At 35.9% G+C, this 24062-nt stretch overlaps 4 non-coding genes across 4 annotated transcripts; all 4 read left to right on the top strand.

The window, feature by feature from the left end:
• The first annotated feature begins 16221 nt into the window (after positions 1-16221).
• TRNAG-UCC lies at positions 16222-16293 on the top strand. Its single transcript has one exon. It is a non-coding gene; the product is annotated as a tRNA-Gly (tRNA).
• Positions 16294-18275: 1982 nt separating this feature from the next.
• On the top strand, positions 18276-18347 carry TRNAG-UCC. Its single transcript has one exon. It is a non-coding gene; the product is annotated as a tRNA-Gly (tRNA).
• Positions 18348-19657: 1310 nt separating this feature from the next.
• On the top strand, positions 19658-19729 carry TRNAG-UCC. The gene has a single exon. It is a non-coding gene; the product is annotated as a tRNA-Gly (tRNA).
• A 1322-nt stretch (positions 19730-21051) lies between these two features.
• Positions 21052-21123, top strand: TRNAG-UCC. The gene has a single exon. It is a non-coding gene; the product is annotated as a tRNA-Gly (tRNA).
• Positions 21124-24062: the final 2939 nt, after the last annotated feature.

The raw sequence follows: 24062 nt of genomic DNA, 5'->3' as shown, positions 1-24062 counted from the left end.
CACTTTTGAGAGGATAAGCACAGCGGAAAGGTTATTAAGAGAGGGTTGCACGAGTTTGATGAGAAGATGAGATAAGTGATGAAAAGGATGATATGCAAGCAGTAAACTAAACCAGTAAGTAAAGAGAGAAGCGAGACGAGATTTTATAGTGGTTCGGCCAAACTTTGCCTACTTCCACTCTTCTTCCACAACTGCTGGGAGGATTGCACTATCACTTCTTTAGTACAAATACACAAAGACTTCCTTGATCACTAAGCCGGACAGCCTTTGAAGGTTTTTCAACTCCGAGAGTTTACTCCGCCTCTATCAACTTCTTCTTCTAAGTTGAGGTTGGTGAGAAAGAATTTCTTGATTCCTCCAACTGTGAAGTCTTGTAGGTGTGTGATGATTGCTTCAAATGTGCAAGACTTCTTACAAGATGTAGGGCAGTGATGGATGATCTACTTCAAATGCCTTAACACCTTAACTAGCTGGTTCACAAAAAGCTTTGAGATTTGTCACTTTTAAGAGCTTTTTGCAAGAGAGTGAGTAGAGTGATAAAATGAACCAGCACCTTCTTAGTTGATGAAGGTTGGTTTATATAGGTGATGAAAATTCATCCGTTGGAGGGAAATGAATTTTTAAACCTTTTATCTGTTGGACAAGGACCATGGAGCCTCATGCATTTAATGCTTCATAAATGGGTTTGTACTATGTAGCCGTTGAAGGTATGGAGGATCTGATGACTTTTGTCTTTTAGCTCCAGAGATAGTACAACTTCATTAAATGCTCTTCGGGTAGCGTGTCCCATGAGTTGAGGTCCTTATTATCCTAGGATGTTGTCACATCAGACAGGTAGAACATTCTTCTTGTTGATGAGAAGAAGAATACTTGTTGAAAAGAACTGTCTTCTTAATGACAACTCCTTCTTTCGTTGCTGTGGAGTCTTCTTTCGTCTTGATCAGCCTATCTTCTATTCATAACTCCTTTCGTGTGTTTGTTCTAGCTTAACACGAATTACATATGAGTTATGGCAACTTTCGTCTAGAACGAAAGTAGCGATACAATAAAAACGAAAGAGTTAGGGGTCTACTTTCTACATTAAATTGGTATCATCAAAATCCTAATACATGGTTCCTAACAATTTCCCACTTTTTGATGATGCCAAAACCTATACTCTTCTTATAAGGCTGAGAAAGTGCTCCTTAAGGATAATTCTATTAAAAACACAGCCATTATCGAGAGTTTACAAGTATTTTCTACGAAGAAGCAGCAGAAATAAAGACAAGGACTTTTTAACTCAGACAAGTGACACGAGATGTGTGACAATGAAAGTTTCATAGATATTCAGATAAAGTCATTACAAAAACTCTGTCAAAATAAAGGATAACTTACATTTCTAAAAGATTCAACTTTTGCTGAGCTTCCTTCTTTCTTTCTTGATTGTCCTTCTCTTCCTGTCTTCTTTGTGTTCTCTCGTAGTCTATCTTCTCGTTGATTCTTGCTCTGAAAGTCCTGATTGAATTGTTTCTGACGAGCTCTTCATATCCTCCTTTGATGTTTAAACTCGTGTAATTGTTGTAGGCTTCTCGAATGTTGTTGCCATCCACTACTCCATACTTCCACCAGGAAATCAGTTCAAACGAATTCATTCCTTCCTGATAACTCTTGCCTGACTCTTTATGCACTTTGAAAGCTGCATTGAACGTGACATTATCAGGAGAGTCTTTGGTTATATTTGATAGATCTTTGATGAGATTCTTAATCCTTTCTCTTTCTCTAGCTTCATCATCTCTTCTCCTGATCTCTTCACCGTGTTTTTCCCACAACTCCTTGTTTTGTCTTTTAATCCTTTCGTTCTGAGTGCTCATGTAGTTTTGCCTCGTGTGGTTGTCTTTCTTCTTCAACCAGATGGGATTGTTGCAACCTTCAAACCTCTTACCGCTTCCTTCTTCGTATGGGACATAGTCCACGAAGTTTCCAATGCCATCCATGGTAACTGAGGTATTTTTCATGAGCCTTTGTCTTAGACTTGCTTGATCTCTTCTTGACAGTCCTGTGAAGAGATATTTGGCTTCAGAGCCGAAAGATTGTCGAGCCTTGTGAGGTCTGTCTTGAGTGCGACCATAGCGTCTTTGATCATGAGACTGTCCACGAGACTTAGGTTGATGAGAGTGACCCGAGACTTTGTGAGGAGAGACTCGCTTTTCTGAAGATTTTTCTTTCGTGTTATCCCTTCTTGGTTGGTTGTCATCATCCTTATCTCTGTCATTATCCCTATTTTCCCCCTTTTTGGCATCATCAGCGCAGGCAGAAGGAGGTACAGAGGGGATTTGTTTGATTGCAAGCAGGATGTCTTGAGCATATCCTAGAATCTGAAGAGCATATTCACCAAGTTGATAGGAATTGTCTTGATAAGTGTCAATCTTGGTACAAGCTAGGTCAACACGTTCCTTGAGGCCGTAATGAGAATGCTTAATTTCGTGTTGCTGCCTAGCGACTTTGTTTGAACTTTCCTCAAGATCAGAAACTCTTTTTACCAATTGCTTAAGAGCTTTGTCGTGAGAAGGATTCGGTTGCTGCGGTTGAGATTGTACATCAAGGAGTAGAATGACTTTTTGACACAAGTCATCCAATACTCTCGTGTCCTTTTCCCTTAGGGCGAGATATTGCTTGTGAATCAGTTCAGCTGAATGAACAGTTTCTCGCATGAGGTTCATAATGGTCCGTGGGGACTCAGCGATAGAATCGTCCTCAATGTGTGTTGGAGAAGAGTTCCTGTGTTCGTCATGATGTGGTGCTTCCAGATTTCCACCATGCATCGAGTGGCCAGGTTCAGGTGAGGCTTCCTTTTTGTCCTCATGAACTGGAATGATAACACGTGATGAGTGAATTGGATTTTTACTGGATGCTTCATCCGAGTCTTCGTCTTCAGATGGTATTTTCAAGAGAGGTGGTCTTTGTGGGCAGTTAGCATAGTCTGTTTCGACCAAGATAGTGTGGCTATCTTCTGGTTCTTCGTCTTCAGCACCTTCTCCTCCTTGTGGATTATTGTCATCATCATTATCATCATCAGAATCACTGTTGTCGTCTTCTGTTTCATCATCATTGACATCATCTTCATTGTCGTCTTTATTGCTCTCGTCTTCACTTTCTTCTTCATCCTCTTCGACGATTTCGTTGCCATGAACATCTTTCGTTCCACTAGCACTTCCTTTGGGATCTCGAGGATGATCTTCTGCCATTTGGGCTTTAATTTTGGATAGTAGCATGATGTAGCGAAGTTGTTTCAATTCGGCTTCAGTTGCTGGATCCATTGGAGGTTTATGAAGAGGTACTACCAAAGGAGCTTTTTCCTTCCCGAGAGATCGATGAGTTATTCTATAAGAGTACACTCGATGGATCTCCTCAATTCGCACAGCCTTTGTGACGTCCTGAGTTTCAAGCCATTGAAGTGCGAATTCTTCTTCGTCGATCATGGCTTCAAAAGTTTCGAGAAAGACTCTGAGAGGTGCCGTGCGCCACTTGTGCCATTGTAGAACTCGATTGTAATCTCTTTCAATCGATTCTCTGAGAGATTTATCAAGGGTGTACTGGTCTGGAGAAGATTGACGAGCAGATGGTTTCGGGGTAAAAGATGTTTGAGCAGCTGTTATCTCGTCTACTAGTGCAGGTTCTTGTGTCAGAATTACCTGCTCTGCAATAGTAGGTTCTTGTGGGAGAGAATGAGCATCAGTTGTAGCATCTGAGGCTGCTTTCGGGATGTTTTCTGGAGAGCCCGGCTCTTGTGGAAAACTTTGACATCTTCCCTCCATTTCTACAGTAGCAGGGTCTTGAGTCAACTCTCGTAGGAGTTGCTCTGCTAGGATAGGCTCTTGTGAATGAGGAACAGGAGATGCATTCGAATTGATGGGTTTGTGAGCAATGGGACTGCTTTCGGGCAGAGAGGTTTTCAGTTCCCCCTCAGAGGTAGCTGCTTTCGAAATATCTTCCCCCTGTGAAGTTGCTTCTTTTGACAAGGGTTCCCGAATTTGAACAGATCTCATTCGACTTCGTTTGCTTAGACGAATGAGAGGTTGATCATCATCATCTTCAGAGGAGTTCTGCACTATCAAGGTTTCGAGAGAAGGATCAACTTTCGTCTTTGATTGGGTGGTGTCTGACTTTTGAGACTTAACCCGAGAAGAGGGTTTTTCTTGTTTCTGCCGTTTTGGTTTTGGTTGAGCTTCTTCGTCAGCTTTGGGGGTTTTTAACTTTCGTTTGGACTTCCCTTTGGGTAGATTGGGTTCAAGAGGAATGCCCAATTCCAATGCCTTCTGTTTGTCATATCCGGATGGCTTGTGTTTCATGTGACAGACCTTTTGACCAGGTGGAGCACCAGCACGTAGAATCACTCCTTTTGTGGTAAGAAGATGGCTTATAATGAAATCGAAGCCCATCTTCTTTGCAATGTCTCCAGGGCTCTTGCGATTGTATGTGATGGTGTGAGCGATGTTGTGGAAAATGATTTTGGACCAATCAACCTTATGCTCATGAAGAAAAGCGTGCAGCATTTTCAGTTTTTCCCTTGTGACATCATCTGTGCCAGAAGTCTTGTGGTCCACAATCTTGTTGAAGATGTCTACTGCAAACTCATAATCTAACCGGAACCATTTTTTCTTGAGAGGCCAAAAGATTTTATCTTTGGAAGGTGCCTCCTTGTGTCGTATGGATTCATAGAAATCCTCCGGATCCAGATGATAATATACCAGATTGGACTTGTAGGACTCATCACGTCTGGGAAACCCAAAAGTTGATCGAATATCCTCAGCAGTAAACACAATATGATTGTTATTAACTCTTGAAGATATGCTTGAGAAATCAGAAGCCACATAAGCATTCAAATAAAACTGAGTAACATCAAGAGGGTACCATTCATCATAGCGGTGAGTTACCAAACCAAATAAACCTGTTTCAAGTAAAAGAGCGATTATCCGATCTCCAAAGGCTTTATCCAAGACATACTTACGAAACCCTTCTTCGTCCCACATACTTCCTCCGACGATAAATGGAATTCTGGACTTGATAAACTCTATGTCTTCGGTGGGAAAGCTTGGTATAACTGGAGTGGATGATGGTTCAGGGTTCTCTGGGTTCTTTTCGGAAGGAGCCGCCATTGATGATAGAAAGCTTGACTATAGAGATTTTTGAGGGGAAGGGATGAAAATTGAGAGATGTAAAACAGACGGAGTGAAGGTTTGAGCAGGGTTTATAAAGCTCCGGGTTGGTGTTCGTAAAACAGCCCATTAAGAAAACTTATTTGAAAAAAAAAAAAATATTCAGCGGTTCTTCTTCCTCAAAAGGTAACTGATCATCATGGTTACGTGATAAGAACGTGTGCAGATCTGAAACGATCATTCCCTCATTTAATGAGGAGAGAGAAAAAGCACTCAAGTGCTGAGAAGTGTATTAAATGCACGTCTTTGTCCTGTCAGACTAGTGGGATAGAGGCGATTTTCTCGGCCATTTGATCCCAATGAAACTTTATGAACGGTTCAGATTCAAGAAGAGGTAGCGTCTTGAGTACGATTCAAAAACCCGAATGTTGTTCAGAATTTCATAAGATGTACATAAGGTTGCCCGAGAGATTCATGCTGAATAATCAACATAGTTACCCGAAAGATTCGAGTAAGATTCGATCAGAACAAACGTCTAAGACAGTCAGCAAGGTTACACAGATAAGACATTACATCTTATTAGCACATAGATAGGCACGCTTTTATTCAACAAACGAGAAGAGAAGATACATAAACATAGATGATGATTTTCAGAAAATCACTTTTTCTTCCTCTCAACCTTCTTGGATGAAGAACATTCAGGCTTATCTTTCTTCACCCTTCCAAACACTTCCCTATACCATCTTTTATAGCGCGGAAAGTCGGAACCAGTGGAGGACTCAGCCTCATCATCTTTGTCATACTTCTCTTCCCAATTTTCTTGTGCCAGAAAGGCCATGTAGTCCTTGTCAATCCATTCTTTTGGGATCTTTTCTTCATTCTCTGATTCAACGATGAATCCAGCCATATCATCGTATTGAAACGATGAGTCTGAATCAGAGACGAGATTGATAGGAACATTAGGACTATTGCCTGGATATAAGTCACCTTGCTCCTCCCTGAGGCGCCTAGAGGCCTCTTGGAGCTTGCGAGAGTCATTTCTTGTGAACCTTTTCTTAGGTGCCATTGAGAGAGAGAAAGAGAGGATGGTGAGAATTATGTGAAATTCTCTCCCTTTTTATAGCCAAGGATTAAGGGGCTTAGCCGTAAATCCGTCAATATTGCAATCAATGCTCATTACAGTGTTCAAGATAAGGCTGATTTCAGTTTGGACTGAAATTTTGATTCCCTGTACGGCCTGAGTTCCAATGTGCTTAGCATTCAATAAATTCATAATGAATTTTTGAACTCTTTTTGACCAGATATAACTTGCAATAAATGCACATAACGGTAAACCTTTCTGTGATCCGAAATTATAAGAACTTATGCAAAGCATTTATTTGGATAACACAGCCATCATGACATACAGGATAGAAAGAGAGAGAGAGACTTAAACATAAAAAGCTCAACCTACTACGGTTCAAAGGAAACGATAGGGCACGTGAAGTTCCAATCGGGTCATCTCATCAGTCACATCAGCCAGATTTGTTGTTTTGGCGAATTCATCCAACTCTTCTAGAGAGAGAGTGGGTTCGGGTGGCTGATCTGTGACCCGAGAGTGGACCCTGGAGAAATCCTCATAGGATTGAACATTGGGTGGAGGAACTTCAGGAAAGGGATACCATCGAGAGGTTGGTGACGATAAAGAGTCTTTGTTGGAGCTCTTCATCATCATGATTCTTTCATAGGCCTCCTGACTGGCTAGTTCCAGACGATACCTCCTTTTGGCCCTAGATTCGTTGACAATAGTGTCAAGCGTCTCTTTTTCGGGGTTAGGCATTGAGTAGGTTACATTGATCATCTCTCCTTCTTCTTTCAAGCTTTTGATGGTGGCATTAGGGAGCTTGCTTGCTTCCTGTAAGTGATGCTTCAGACGGGTAGCCCTCTTTTCTGCTTCGTTCATTTTTCCTTTCTCTTTGTTCATATCTGCAATCCTGTTACTTAGAAAGAAGTGAGTGTGTCTTATGTATGGCAAAACTATTTTATAGGCAAATAAGTGTCGTGGAGATCTATACAAAATCTTTTGGATACTGACACTTTCTTGCTTGAGAGATACGAAAACAAAGGTACATGAAAAGATATGGTAAATTATTATGAAGCATAGTGAAGTAACATCACATATTAGGTCATTTCAATCATTCCGATCTCATGCCTTAAAAGAGAGAATCTTGTCTCACTCAGAGGTTTAGTGAGTATATCTGCCAATTGATCATCGGTATTAACATATTCGAGAGCAATATCTTTCTTTTCAACATGATCACGAATAAAATGATACTTGATATCAATGTGCTTGGTCCGAGAGTGTAGAACTGGATTGTGTGTGATTGCTATAGCACTTGTATTATCACACTTAATGCTCACTTCTTGGGCATTTATCCCATAGTCTCTTAATTGATGTCTCATCCATAAGATTTGAGCACAACAACTTCCAGCTGCAATGTATTCGGCCTCAGCCGTACTAGTAGCAATGGAATGTTGTTTCTTGCTAAACCAAGACACAAGTCTTCCTCCTAGGAACTGACATGTTCCCGAGGTGCTTTTTCGATCGATTCGACAACCTGCGAAGTCTGCATCTGAGTATCCTATCAGATCAAATGATCCTTCTTTCGGATACCAGAGGCCGACATTTTGTGTGCCCTTAAGATATCGCAATATCCTTTTAGTCGCACTCAGGTGACTTTCTTTTGGTTTAGCCTGAAAGCGAGCGCATACACCAACAGCAAACGAGATATCGGGTCTACTTGCTGTTAGGTATAGAAGAGAGCCAATAATACCACGAAAATTTTTCTGATCAACTTCCTTTCCTTCATTGTCAATGTCCATCCTAAGGGATGTACTCATAGGTATTTTGACGGAACTTTTTCCATCAATGCCAAACTTTCGGATCAGATCTTTTGTGTATTTGGCTTGGTTTATAAATATCCCATCAGGACATTGTTTGACTTGTAAGCCTAGAAAATAATTCAGTTCTCCCATCATACTCATTTCAAATTTTCCTTTCATGAGATTGGAGAATTTTTCACATAGATCTGGGTTCGTGCTTCCAAAGATAATATCGTCAACATATATTTGTACCAGTAGGATATGATCATTATCCTTTATACGAAAGAGTGTTTTGTCAACCACTCCTTTCGTGAAGCCACGATTGATTAGAAAACATGATAGTGTATCATACCAAGCTCGTGGAGCTTGTTTCAAACCGTAGAGTGCTTTCTTAAGGTGGTACACCTTTTCGAGGTCATTGTTGATAGCAAAACCAGGAGGTTGTTCAACATATACTTCTTCTTCAAGAAGTCCATTCAGGAAGGCGCTTTTGACATCCATTTGATAGACTTTGAAATTTTTGTAAGCTGCAAAAGCTAAGAATATTCGTATAGCTTCCAATCTGGCTACGGGGGCGAAGGTCTCATCAAAATCAATACCTTCCTCCTGACAATATCCTTTAGCCACAAGGCGAGCTTTGTTCCTAACAATGAGTCCATCTTCACTCATTTTGTTTCTAAAAACCCATTTAGTTCCAATGACATTTTGATGTGATGGTCTTGGTACTAGTTCCCATACTTCATTTCGTTCAAATTGATGAAGTTCTTCTTGCATAGCTATTACCCAGTCAGGATCACATAAAGCTTCATCTACAGATTTCGGCTTTATTTGGGATAAGAAGCATGCCATTATACTTTCGTGTAATGACGCTCTTGTTCTAACACCTTCTTGAACATCTCCAATAACTTGATCTGGTGGATGATCTTTCAACCATCTAAGATCTGGCTCAAAGACATCTTGAGAAGGCTGAGTATCCATCTCTGGGATATAGGGGAGGTCTATGTAGATCATTGGTTCAGATGGTGCGTTGCTAGAAGGATTGATAGGTTGATTTCCATTTGCTTGTTCAGATGACATTTCGGGTTCTGGTACTTTCGGCTGATACTTCATGTAGGACGAAAGTAAGTCTTCTTCGTCTGAGATGTCTTCGTCTACGGATTTCTGGGTATTTTGAGCTGGGATAGCAGGTATCTTGTATCCAGAAGGGTTTTTCTCAGATTGCTCATCAAATTTGACGTGGATGGATTCTTCGATAATCATTGTTCGCTTGTTCAGAACTCTGAATGCTTTGCTTATGGATGAGTATCCCATGAATAATCCTTCGTCAGCTCTTTCGTCAAATGCTTTAAGATAGCTTTTGCCATTGTTGTGAATAAAACACCTGCAACCAAAAACATGAAAATATCCAATATTTGGAGTCTTACCTTTCCATAGCTCATATGGTGTTTTGTTGTGAGACTTGTTGATTAAGGATCTGTTCTGTGTATAGCATGCGGTGTTTATGGCTTCAGCCCAAAATCTCTTGGTAGACCTGAGTGTGAGATCATTGTTCGTGCTGCTTCTTTTAGAGTTCTATTTCTTCTTTCGGCTACTCCGTTTTGCTGAGGCGTTCGTGCTGCCGAGAGTTGATGAAATATTCCATTTTGAGCACAGAAATCCTTTATCACTTTGTTGACAAATTCGGTTCCTTGATCCGATCTGATTCTTGTTATTTTGACTTCCTTTTCTGTTTGAAGTTGCTTCAGAAGATTTGGCAGAGCCGTTTCTGTTTCATTCTTCTTTTTCAAGAAAAGAACCCATGTATATCTTGAAAAGTCATCTACTACCACAAGGGTGTACTTTCTTCCGCTTATACTTGCTGGATCTATTGGTCCAAAAAGATCCATGTGCAGAAGGTTTAGAGATCGAGAACTTGTGTCTACATCTTTTGACTTGAAGGACGATCTCAGCTGTTTTCCCTTTTGGCAGGCATCACATAACCTATCTTTCGTGTAAGATGTTTCGGGTAAGCCTCTCACAAGATTCCTTTTTGCAAGCTTATTTATTGTCTTCATGTTCAAGTGGCTTAGCTTGTTGTGCCATTCTTGATTGAGATCTGCATTGCTCTTAGCTACAAGACAAATGTTAGTATTAGAAGAATTTAATGAAATTACATACATGTTCTTCTTTCGTTGGCCTGTAAGTGCTGTCCTGCCATCCTTCGTGTTTATGATTTTGCACTCTTCTTTAAGGAATTCTACTTTGTATCCTTTATCGCAGAACTGACTTGTGCTTAGAAGGTTGAATTTAAGTCCTTCTACATAAGAGACATCTTGTATGATTATTCCTTTCTTGATGATATCTCCTTTTCCTCGAGTTTGGCCACTTCTTTCTCCTCCAAAGATGACTTTGGGTCCATTTATTTCTTTGAAGTTGCTCAAAATTGTTTTGTCACCAGTCATATGTCTTGAGCATCCACTGTCTACATACCATATGACCTGTTTCTCCTGCATCAATGATCATGTATTTTTAGGTACCCACTTAGTTTCGGGTCCTTGGGGGTTAGTAGTCAGTTTTGGAACCCACATTAACCTAGAGTGCACATGACTCATCCTTGGTCCTTTGTATCCGTTGGAGGTGCGATAATCGAAATAAACACTGGCAAAGATTTTGTCCTTATACTTCCTTTGTTGTTCTTTTGGTGGAGGATTTTCATAATGCCAACGATAATTGGTTTGTTTACGTTGATGTGTTATCTTAAGAGCTTTCCTCGAGAGGAGTTCCGGGTAAACAAACCAATTTTCTTCTGAAGGCCCAGTCCTTCCATTCCCATACCCAGATCTTCTTAGGATCCTTTCAGGTTGTCCGTTCTTTGAGATTTCCTGAGCAGAACTCTTTGGACGAAATTGCCTCTGGTTAACATTTGTCTTTTTATAGGATCGAGAATTCCAGTTAGGCTGACTCAATTTTTGGTGTGGACTTTTTCCACTGCCATTTGGTCCATTCCTTTTGACACATATTTGTCTAGAATTGCCTTTACTAGGTTTTCTCTTTCCTGTTTCCACAATTCGTTGTACAGCCTTTCCTTTTGGTTGGCTTGTTGATTGTGGTGCTGTGACATTGTTATGTACCATCATAGGCTCGGGCAGCTGGGTTGGTCCTTGAACAAATATGGTTGCAAGACTCTCATGTCAGTATGCATTCGTGGATTTGTTCGTTTCGACTTGTGAAGAGGAGCTGGAGTTAAAACCAATTCCGGTTTTCTCTCCGGGCAGTCTGGATTCGTTTAACATTCTGTCCATTAAGTTGGATGACTTGTTAAACTTGTCCAATACTTCAAGCAATTCTTGCTCTCTCTTTTCTTTTGCTGTGCACTGCTCCTTAAGAGCGAGAACATTTTTCTCGAGCTGCTCCTTAGCAATGATCAGCATTTTGTTCTCAATGCGAACTTGCTCTAATTCATTATGGCTAGTCATGAGCCGAGAGTTCTCCTCTTTTAGCTTGGAGTAAGTGCTATTTATTAACTTAAACCTCCTCATCATTTCAGTGACAGATTCACTGGAGGTTTGACTCACTAAAGAACTTGATTCGGCTGAAAAGCAAGAAGAAGATTGAGAGTTTACCTCTTCTTCATCTGCCATGAGGCATAGATCCTCTGATTCTTGGCTGTAGAGGCATAGTAGTCCTTTCTCCTCATCAATGCTTTCGTCTTCTGAGCTTGAGCTTGAGGTACTACTTTCGGGTATAGCTTTTTCAGTGTTTTCGGCAACAACCATTGCTTTTCTTCTTCCCTCACTCTTGGAATTTGATGATTCTGGTTTATCACTTTTCTTGTGCTTTTCTCCAGATTCCCTTGAAGAGCTTGTGATATTGTTGCCATCTTGATATTTGCTAACCATTGGATAGGGGCAGTTTGCTTTGAAGTGCCCTGGCTTTCGGCAGTTGTAGCACAACAGCTGTGAATCAGTGGTTTCGGTCTTTGAGGCCTGAGGAAGGCTTTCATGCCTCTTTCGGTGGCTTGACCGTTGTGGATCTTGAAAATTGTTCTTTCTCATGAATCTTTTCATCTTCCTGACAAATAGGGCATATTGTTCGTCAGTTAAAAAATCACAAGAGTTAGATTTCGACCTGTTAGGAGTTGACGCCGCCTGATTTGCTACGAGGGCAATATTTCTCGTTTCTGGTTCCTCAGCATCTTTCGGTTCATGTTCAAACTCATATGCTTTGAGATCACTGAAGATTTTGGCTGTGGGTGTTGTTTTCATATCACGATTATCTCTCATCGCGATGACCTTCATTTCCCATGACTTCGGCAGCCCACGAAGAATTTTTAGATTCATCTCCTTTTCGGTGAGTTCTTTTCCAAGGTCTGATAAGTCTCCCATTAGTCTTGTGAATCTTAACTCCATCTCCATGATCGTCTCGTTTGGTTGCATCTTAAAGTCTTCGAACTTCTTCATGGCTATTGTCAGTTTGTTGTCCTTTTCTTGTTCATCTCCTTCTCCCAAGTCCATTAGAACTTTCCATACTTCCATAGCATTTTTACATTTTCTGACTCTGGGGAAGAGTGAATCATCTAGAGAGTTGTAAAGAATGTTCCTTGCCACATTGTCCAGGTTTGCTCTTGTTCTTTCTTCCGAGTTATACTGCTCTTTCGGCTTTGGTATTATTTGTGGAGCATCTGGTCCTTGAGCAGCAGCCTGTGCATTTGCCATCATCACTGTGATAGGTCCAGTAGTTATGACGTCCCACATTTCATCATGAATAGAGCACAGAAGAGCCTGCATTCTTAATTTCCAGTCATCAAACTTGGCAAGACTAAAAGCAAGCTGTCTAGAGCGATTTTGTGCATGTTCCAATTCCATTTTTTTTTTTAAAAAAAATCGTGCAACAAGGAAGATCCCAAAAACAAAAAATCAAAGGTGGATCTACCAAGCAGTAAAACGCAAAAAGCCTTCACCGTTCAAGGTATTCAGCTCTGATACCACTTGTTGGTCCCGATAGATTGTATGATGAGTCTAGAGGGGGGGGGGGGGTGAATAGACTCTTGTTTTTCTTTAAATTCTTTAACAGAAAAACCTTGACAACACTTTTGAGAGGATAAGCACAGCGGAAAGGTTATTAAGAGAGGGTTGCACGAGTTTGATGAGAAGATGAGATAAGTGATGAAAAGGATGATATGCAAGCAGTAAACTAAACCAGTAAGTAAAGAGAGAAGCGAGACGAGATTTTATAGTGGTTCGGCCAAACTTTGCCTACTTCCACTCTTCTTCCACAACTGCTGGAAGGATTGCACTATCACTTCTTTAGTACAAATACACAAAGACTTCCTTGATCACTAAGCCGGACAGCCTTTGAAGGTTTTTCAACTCCGAGAGTTTACTCCGCCTCTATCAACTTCTTCTTCTAAGTTGAGGTTGGTGAGAAAGAATTTCTTGATTCCTCCAACTGTGAAGTCTTGTAGGTGTGTGATGATTGCTTCAAATGTGCAAGACTTCTTACAAGATGTAGGGCAGTGATGGATGATCTACTTCAAATGCCTTAACACCTTAACTAGCTGGTTCACAAAAAGCTTTGAGATTTGTTCACTTTTAAGAGCTTTTTGCAAGAGAGTGAGTAGAGTGATAAAATGAACCAGCACCTTCTTAGTTGATGAAGGTTGGTTTATATAGGTGATGAAAATTCATCCGTTGGAGGGAAATGAATTTTTAAACCTTTTATCTGTTGGACAAGGACCATGGAGCCTCATGCATTTAATGCTTCATAAATGGGTTTGTACTATGAAGCCGTTGAAGGTATGGAGGATCTGATGACTTTTGTCTTTTAGCTCCAGAGATAGTACAACTTCATTAAATGCTCTTCGGGTAGCGTGTCCCATGAGTTGAGGTCCTTATTGTCCTAGGATGTTGTCACATCAGACAGGTAGAACATTCTTCTTGTTGATGAGAAGAAGAATACTTGTTGAAAAGAACTGTCTTCTTAATGACAACTCCTTCTTTCGTTGCTGTGGAGTCTTCTTTCGTCTTGATCAGCCTATCTTCTATTCATAACTCCTTTCGTGTGTTTGTTCTAGCTTAACACGAATTACATATGAGTTATGGCAACTTTCGTCTAGAACGAAAGTAGCGATACAATAAAAACGAAAGAGTTAGGGGTCTACTTTCTACATTACATTGGTATCATCAAAATCCTAATACATGGTTCCTAACACATTACCTATGCATTCGTTAAGCCTCTCAAATTAAGCAAACCAAACATGCGGCTCAAGAGTTTAATTTCGTTAAGTTTGGCTTCTCTATTTAAGCAACCCTATGTACCAACTCTTATCAAATTTAATAATTTATTATATAAATTCCATTATATAAATATTTTTTAAATATAATTTATATTCACACTTCTATTAAACAAGCTTTTATATTTTACCAGTTTGTAATTTTGATATCAATTTATTCACCTCTTAATATTTTTAAAATATCTACTAAAACAAGTTTGTTCAATCGGTTGTTGAAACTTGAAATGAAAGTTTCGTATTATTTTGATTTTTGTAATTTTTATTATTTTTTTTCTACATTACCCTCTATTATGTCACTTACTTTTTAATAAATATACATGGACCCCGTTAGTGTATACTTTTGCAACAAAATATTCTGTTAATTATTTATTGTTTTTAACTTATTCATTGAATTTCATAAGAAAGGTCTTTGGTTCGAACCTAAGGAAGACAAACAAGATGAAATATTGCATTGAATCCAAGAATTGGTTAAGGTTATGCGTTTAGGCCTCACCTAGATATAGAGATTCGAAAATTACATCATTCATATTCTCAATAACATTATCACATTCCCGGTTGAGAATGTAAATGTCATTGCGTTATACAAAGAAAGTACCATATAATGAAATTACGTTTGTAGTCCAACGGTTAGGATACCCGGGTTCAACTCTCGGCAAACGCATTACCTTTCCATTCGTTAAGCCTCTCGAATTAATCAAACCAAACATGCAGCCCTAGAGCATAATTTCGTTAAGTTTTGCTTCTCGATTTAAGCAACCCTATGGACTAAACTCTTTTCAAATTTAATAATTTATTATATAAATTCCATTTTATATATATTTTTTTGAATAAAATTTATATTCACACTTCTATTAAACAAACTTTTATATTTTACCAGTTTGTAATTTTGATATCAATTTATTCACCTCTTAATATTTTTAAAATATCTACTAAAACAAGTTGTTTCAATCGGTTGTTGAAACTTGAAATGAAAGCTTCGTATTATTTTGATTTTTGTAATTTTTATTATTTTTTTCTACATTACCCTCTATTATATCACTTACTTTTTAATAAATATACATGGACCCCGTCAGTGTATAGTTTTGTAACAAAATATTCTGTTTATTATTTATTGTTTTTAACTTACTCATTACTTTGGTTCAAACCTAAGGAAGACAAACAAGATGAAATATTGCATTGAATCCAAGAATTGTTTAAGGATATGCGCTTAGGCCTCACCTAGAAATTGAGATTCGAAAATTACATAATTCATATTCTCAATAACATTATGACATTCCCGGTTGAGAATGTAGATGTCATAGTGTTATACAAAGAACGTACCATATAATGCAATTTCGTTTGTAGTCCAACGGTTAGGATAATTTCCTTCTAAGCAATACACCCGGGTTCTACTCCCATGCAGCCCTAGAGCTTAATTTTGTTAAGTTTGGCTTCTCGATTTAAGCCACCCTATGGACTACACTCTTTTATATTTTACCAGTTTGTAATTTTGATATCAATTTATTCACCTCTTAATATTTTTAAAATATCAACTAAAACAAGTTTCTTCAATCGGTTGTTGAAACTTGAAATGAAAGTTTCGTATTATTTTGATTTTTGTAATTTTTATTATTTTTTTCTACATTGCCCTCTATTATATCACTTACTTTTTAATAAATATACATGGATGCCGTCAGTGTATACCTTTGTAACAAAATATTCTGTTAATTATTTATTGTTTTTAACTTACACATTGAATTTCATAAGAAGGTCTTTGTTTCAAACCTAAGGAAGACAAACAAGATGAAATATTGCATTGAATCCAAGAATTGTTTAAGGATATGCGCTTAGGCCTCACCTAGAAATAGAGATTCGAAAATTACATAATTCATATTCTCAATAACATTATAACATTCCCGGTTGAGAATGTAGATGTCATAACGTTATACAGAGAAAGTACCATATAATGAAATTGCGTTTGTAGTCCAACGGTTAGGATAATTGCCTTCCAAGCAATAGACCCGGGTTCGACTCCTGGCAAACGCATTACCTTTGCATTCGTTAAGCCTCTCGAATTAAGCAAACCAAACATGCAGCTATAGAGCATAATTTCGTTAAGTTTGGCTTCTCAATTTAAGCAACCCTATGGACTAAACGCTTTTCAAATTTAATAATTTATTATATAAATTCAATTATATATATATATATTTTAAATAAAATTTATATTCACACTTCTATTAAACAAACTTTTATATTTTACCAGTTTGTAATTTTGATATCAATTTATTCACCTCTTAATATTTTTAAAATATCAACTAAAACAAGTTTCTTCATTCGGTTGTTGAAACTTGAAATGAAAGTTTCGTATTATTTTGAACTTTGTAATTTTTATTATTTTTTTCTACATTACCCTCTATTATATCACTTACTTTTTAATAAATATACATGGACCCCGTCAATGTATAGTTTTGTAACAAAATATTCTGTTTATTATTTATTGTTTTTAACTTACTCATTGAATTTCATAAGAAGGTCTTTGGTTCAAACCTAAGGAAGACAAACAAGATGAAATATTGCATTGAATCCAAGAATTGTTTAAGGATATGCGCTTAGGCCTCACCTAGAAATAGAGATTCGAAAATTACATAATTCATATTCTCAATAACATTATGACATTCCCGGTTGAGAATGTAGATGTCATAGTGTTATACAAAGAAAGTACCATATAATGAAATTGTGTTTGTAGTCCAACGGTTAGGATAATTGCCTTCCAAACAATACACTTGGGTTCGACTCCCGGGAAACGCATTACTTTTGCATTTGTTAAGCCTCTCGAGTTAAGCAAACCAAACATGCAGCCCTTGAGCTTAATTTCGTTAAGTTTGGCTTCTCAACTTAAGCAACCTTATGGACTAAACTCTTTTATATTTTACCAGTTTGTAATTTTGATATCAATTTATTCACCTCTTAATATTTTAAAAATATCTACTAAAACAAGTTTGTTCAATCGGTTGTTGAAACTTGAAATGAAAGTTTCGTATTATTTTGATTTTTGAAATATTTATTATTTTTTTCTACATTACCCTCTAGTATATCAGATACGTTTTAATAAATATTCATGGACCTCGTCAGTGTATACTTTTGTAACAAAATATTCCGTAAATTATTTATTGTTTTTAACTTACTCATTGAATTTCATATGAAGGTCTTTGGTTCAAACCTAAGGAAGACAAACAAGATGAAATATTGCATTGAATCCAAGAATTGTTTAAGGATATGCGCTTAGGCCTCACCTAGAAATTGAGATTCGAAAATTACATAATTCATATTCTCAATAACATTATGACATTCCCGGTTGAGAATGTAGATGTCATAGCATTATACAAAGAAAGTACCATATAATGAAATTGCGTTTGTAGTCCAACGGTTAGGATAATTGCCTTCTAAGCAATACACCCGGGTTCTACTCCCATGCAGCCCTAGAGCATAATTTTGTTAAGTTTGGCTTCTCGATTTAAGCCACCCTATGGACTAAACTCTTTTATATTTTACCAGTTTGTAATTTTGATATCAATTTATTCACCTCTTAATATTTTTAAAATATCTACTAAAACAAGTTTGTTCAATCGGTTGTTGAAACTTGATATGAAAGTTTCGTATAATTTTGATTTTTGTAATTTTTATTATTTTTTTCTACATTGCCCTCTATTATATCACTTACTTTTTAATAAATATACATGGATGCCGTCAGTGTATACTTTTGTAACAAAATATTCTGTTAATTATTTATTGTTTTTAACTTACACATTGAATTTCATAAGAAGGTCTTTGTTTCAAACCTAAGGAAGACAAACAAGATGAAATATTGCATTGAATCCAAGAATTATTTAAGGATATGCGCTTAGGCCTCACCTAGAAATAGAGATTCGAAAATTACATAATTCATATTCTCAATAACATTATGACATTCCCGGTTGAGAATGTAGATGTCATAGCGTTATACAGAGAAAGTACCATATAATGAAATTGCGTTTGTAGTCCAACGGTTAGGATAATTGCCTTCCAAGCAATAGACCCGGGTTCGACTCCTGGCAAACGCATTACCTTTGCATTCGTTAAGCCTCTCGAATTAAGCAAACCAAACATGCAGCTCTAGAGCATAATTCCGTTAAGTTTGGCTTCTCAATTTAAGCAACCCTATGGACTAAACTCTTTTCAAATTTAATAATTTATTATATAAATTCCATTTTATATATATATATTTTTAAATAAAATTTATATTCACACTTCTATTAAACAAACTTTTATATTTTACCAGTTTGTAATTTTGATATCAATTTATTCACCTCTTAATATTTTTAAAATATCAACTAAAACAAGTTTCTTCAATCGGTTGTTGAAACTTGAAATGAAAGTTTCGTATTATTTTGATTTTTGTAATTTTTATTATTTTTTTCTACATTGCCCTCTATTATATCACTTACTTTTTAATAAATATACATGGACCCCGTCAGTGTATAGTTTTGTAACAAAATATTCTGTTTATTATTTATTGTTTTTAACTTGCTCATTGAATTTCATAAGAAGGCCTTTGGTTCAAACCTAAGGAAGACAAACAAGATGAAATATTGCATTGAATCTAAGAATTGTTTAAGGATATGCGCTTAGGCCTCACCTAGAAATTGAGATTCGAAAATTACATAATTCATATTCTCAATAACATTATGACATTCCCGGTTGAGAATGTAGATGTCATAGCATTATACAAAGAAAGTACCATATAATGAAATTGCGTTTGTAGTCCAACGGTTAGGATAATTGCCTTCTAAGCAATACACCCGGGTTCTACTCCCATGCAGCCCTAGAGCATAATTTTGTTAAGTTTGGCTTCTCGATTTAAGCCACCCTATGGACTAAACTCTTTTATATTTTACCAGTTTGTAATTTTGATATCAATTTATTCACCTCTTAATATTTTTAAAATATCTACTAAAACAAGTTTGTTCAATCGGTTGTTGAAACTTGAAATGAAAGTTTCGTATAATTTTGATTTTTGTAATTTTTATTATTTTTTTCTACATTGCCCTCTATTATATCACTTACTTTTTAATAAATATACATGGATGCCGTCAGTGTATACTTTTGTAACAAAATATTCTGTTAATTATTTATTGTTTTTAACTTACACATTGAATTCCATAAGAAGGTCTTTGTTTCAAACCTAAGGAAGACAAACAAGATGAAATATTGCATTGAATCCAAGAATTGTTTAAGGATATGCGCTTAGGCCTCACCTAGAAATAGAGATTCGAAAATTACATAATTCATATTCTCAATAATATTATGACATTCCCGGTTGAGAATGTAGATGTCAAAGCGTTATACAGAGAAAGTACCATATAATGAAATTGCGTTTGTAGTCCAACGGTTAGGATAATTGCCTTCCAAGCAATAGACCCGGGTTCGACTCCTGGCAAACGCATTACCTTTGCATTCGTTAAGCCTCTCGAATTAAGCAAACCAAACATGCAGCTCTAGAGCATAATTTAATTTCGTTAAGTTTGGCTTCTCAATTTAAGCAACCCTATGGACTAAACGCTTTTCAAATTTAATAATTTATTATATAAATTCAATTTTATATATATATTTTTAAATAAAATTTATATTCACACTTCTATTAAACAAACTTTTATATTTTACCAGTTTGTAATTTTTATATCAATTTATTCACCTCTTAATATTTTTAAAATATCAACTAAAACAAGTTTCTTCATTCGGTTGTTGAAACTTGAAATGAAAGTTTCGTATTATTTTGAACTTTGTAATTTTTATTATTTTTTTCTACATTACCCTCTATTATATCACTTACTTTTTAATAAATATACATGGACCCCCCCGTCAGTGTATAGTTTTGTAACAAAATATTTCTGTTTATTATTTATTGTTTTTAACTTACTCATTGAATTTCATAAGAAGGTCTTTGGTTCAAACCTAAGGAAGACAAACAAGATGAAATATTGCATTGAATCCAAGAATTGTTTAAGGATATGCGCTTAGGCCTCACCTAGAAATTGAGATTCGAAAATTACATAATTCATATTCTCAATAACATTATGACATTCCCGGTTGAGAATGTAGATGTCATAGTGTTATAAAAAGAACGTACCATATAATGCAATTTCGTTTGTAGTCCAACGGTTAGGATAATTTCCTTCTAAGCAATATACACCCGGGTTCTACTCCCATGCAGCCCTAGAGCATAATTTTGTTAAGTTTGGCTTCTCGATTTAAGCCACCCTATGGACTAAACTCTTTTATATTTTACCAGTTTGTAATTTTGATATCAATTTATTCACCTCTTAATATTTTTAAAATATCTACTAAAACAAGTTTGTTCAATCGGTTGTTGAAACTTGAAATGAAAGTTTCGTATAATTTTGATTTTTGTAATTTTTATTATTTTTTTCTACATTGCCCTCTATTATATCACTTACTTTTTAATAAATATACATGGATGCCGTCAGTGTATACTTTTGTAACAAAAATATTCTGTTAATTATTTATTGTTTTTAACTTACACATTGAATTCCATAAGAAGGTCTTTGTTTCAAACCTAAGGAAGACAAACAAGATGAAATATTGCATTGAATCCAAGAATTGTTTAAGGATATGCGCTTAGGCCTCACCTAGAAATAGAGATTCCGAAAATTACATAATTCATATTCTCAATAATATTATGACATTCCCGGTTGAGAATGTAGATGTCATAGCGTTATACAGAGAAAGTACCATATAATGAAAATTGCGTTTGTAGTCCAACGGTTAGGATAATTGCCTTCCAAGCAATAGACCCGGGTTCGACTCCTGGCAAACGCATTACCTTTGCATTCGTTAAGCCTCTCGAATTAAGCAAACCAAACATGCAGCTCTAGAGGCATAATTTCCGTTAAGTTTGGCTTCTCAATTTAAGCAAACCCTATGGACTAAACGCTTTTCAAATTTAATAATTTATTATATAATTCAATTTTATATATATATTTTTAAATAAAATTTATATTCACACTTCTAATTAAACAAACTTTTATATTTTACCAGTTTGTAATTTTTATATCAATTTATTCACCTCTTAATATTTTTAAAATATCAACTAAAACAAGTTTCTTCATTCGGTTGTTGAAACTTGAAATGAAGTTTCGTATTATTTTGAACTTTGTAATTTTTATTATTTTTTTCTACATTACCCTCTATTATATCACTTACTTTTTAATAAATATACATGGACCCCGGTCAGTGTATAGTTTGTAACAAAATATTCTGTTTATTATTTATTGTTTTTAACTTACTCATTGAATTTCATAAGAAGGTCTTTTGGTTCAAACCTAAGGAAGACAAACAAGATGAAATATTGCATTGAATCCAAGAATTGTTTAAGGATATGCGCTTAGGCCTCACCTAGAAATTGAGATTCGAAAATTACATAATTCATATTCTCAATAACATTATGACATTCCCGGTTGAGAATGTAGATGTCATAGTGTTATTACAAAGAACGTACCATATAATGCAATTTCGTTTGTAGTCCAACGGTTAGGATAATTTCCTTCTAAGCAATACACCCGGGTTCTACTCCCATGCAGCCCTAGAGCTTAATTTTGTTAAGTTTGGCTTCTCGATTTAAGCCACCCTATGGACTAACTCTTTATATTTTACAGTTTGTAATTTTGATATCAATTTATTCACCTCTTAATATTTTTAAAATATCACTAAAACAAGTTTCTTCAATCGGTTGTTGAAACTTGAAATGAAAGTTTCGTATTATTTTGATTTTTGTAATTTTATTATTTTTTTCTACATTACCCTCTATTATATCACTTACTTTTTAATAAATATACATGGACCCCGTCAGTGTATACTTTTGTAACAAATATTCTGTTAATTATTTATTGTTTTTAACTTACTCATTGAATTTCATAAGAAGGTCTTTGTTTCAAACCTAAGGAAGACAAACAAGATGAAATATTGCATTGAATCCAAGAATTGTTTAGGATATGCGCTTAGGCCTCACCTAGAAATAGAGATTCGAAAATTACATAATTCATATTCTCAATAACATTATGACATTCCCGGTTGAGAATGTAGATGTCATAGCGTTATACAGAGAAAGTACCATATAATGAAATTGCGTTTGTAGTCCAACGGTTAGGATAATTGCCTTCCAAGCAATAGACCGGGTTCGACTCCTGGCAAACGCATTACCTTTGCATTCGTTAAGCTCTCGAATTAAGCAAACCAAACATGCAGCTCTAGAGCATAATTTGTTAAGTTTGGCTTCTCAATTTAAGCAACCCTATGGACTAAACGCTTTTCAAATTTAATAATTTATTATATAAATTCAATTTTATATATATATTTTAAATAAAATTTATATTCACACTTCTATTAAACAAACTTTTATATTTTACCAGTTTGTAATTTTATATCAATTTATTCACCTCTTAATATTTTTAAAATATCAACTAAAACAAGTTTCTTCATTCGGTTGTTGAAACTTGAAATGAAAGTTTCGTATTATTTTGAACTTTGTAATTTTTATTATTTTTTTCTACATTACCTCTATTATATCACTTACTTTTTAATAAATATACATGGACCCCGTCAGTGTATAGTTTTGTAACAAAATATTCTGTTTATTATTTATTGTTTTTAACTTACTCATTGAATTTCATAAGAAGGTCTTTGGTTCAAACCTAAGGAAGACAAACAAGATGAAATATTGCATTGAATCCAAGAATTGTTTAAGGATATGCGCTTAGGCCTCACCTAGAAATTGAGATTCGAAAATTACATAATTCATATTCTCAATAACATTATGACATTCCCGGTTGAGAATGTAGATGTCATAGTGTTATACAAAGAACGTACCATATAATGCAATTTCGTTTGTAGTCCAACGGTTAGGATAATTTCCTTCTAAGCAATACACCGGGTTCTACTCCATGCAGCCCTAGAGCTTAATTTTGTTAAGTTTGGCTTCTCGATTTAAGCCACCCTATGGACTACACTCTTTTATATTTTATCAGTTTGTAATTTTGATATCAATTTATTCACCTCTTAATATTTTTAAAATATCAACTAAAACAAGTTTCTTCAATCGGTTGTTGAAACTTGAAATGAAAGTTTCGTATTATTTTGATTTTGTAATTTTTATTATTTTTTTCTACATTACCCTCTATTATATCACTTACTTTTTAATAAATATACATGGACCCCGTCAGTGTATACTTTTTGTAACAAAATATTCTGTTATTATTTATTGTTTTTAACTTACTCATTGAATTTCATAAGAAGGTCTTTGTTTCAAACCTAAGGAAGACAAACAAGATGAAATATTGCATTGAATCCAAGAATTGTTTAAGGATATGCGCTTAGGCCTCACCTAGAAATAGAGATTCGAAAATTACATAATTCATATTCTCAATAATATTATGACATTCCCGGTTGAGAATGTAGATGTCATAGCGTTATACAGAGAAAGTACCATATAATGAAATTGCGTTGTAGTCCAACGGTTAGGATAATTGCCTTCCAAGCAATAGACCGGGTTCGACTCCTGGCAAACGCATTACCTTTGCATTCGTTAAGCCTCTCGAATTAAGCAAACCAAACATGCAGCTCTAGAGCATAATTCGTTAAGTTTGGCTTCTCAATTTAAGCAACCCTATGGACTAAACGCTTTTCAAATTTAATAATTTATTATATAAATTCAATTTTATATATATATTTTTAAATAAAATTTATATTCACACTTCTATTAA

This window comes from Ipomoea nil, unplaced genomic scaffold (assembly GCF_001879475.1).
Source record: "Ipomoea nil cultivar Tokyo-kokei standard unplaced genomic scaffold, Asagao_1.1 scaffold1734, whole genome shotgun sequence".
In the NCBI taxonomy this organism is placed as follows: Eukaryota; Viridiplantae; Streptophyta; class Magnoliopsida; order Solanales; family Convolvulaceae; genus Ipomoea; species Ipomoea nil.
Note: the sequence above shows the minus strand (reverse complement) of the source record. Positions and strands in the feature narration are given on the sequence as shown.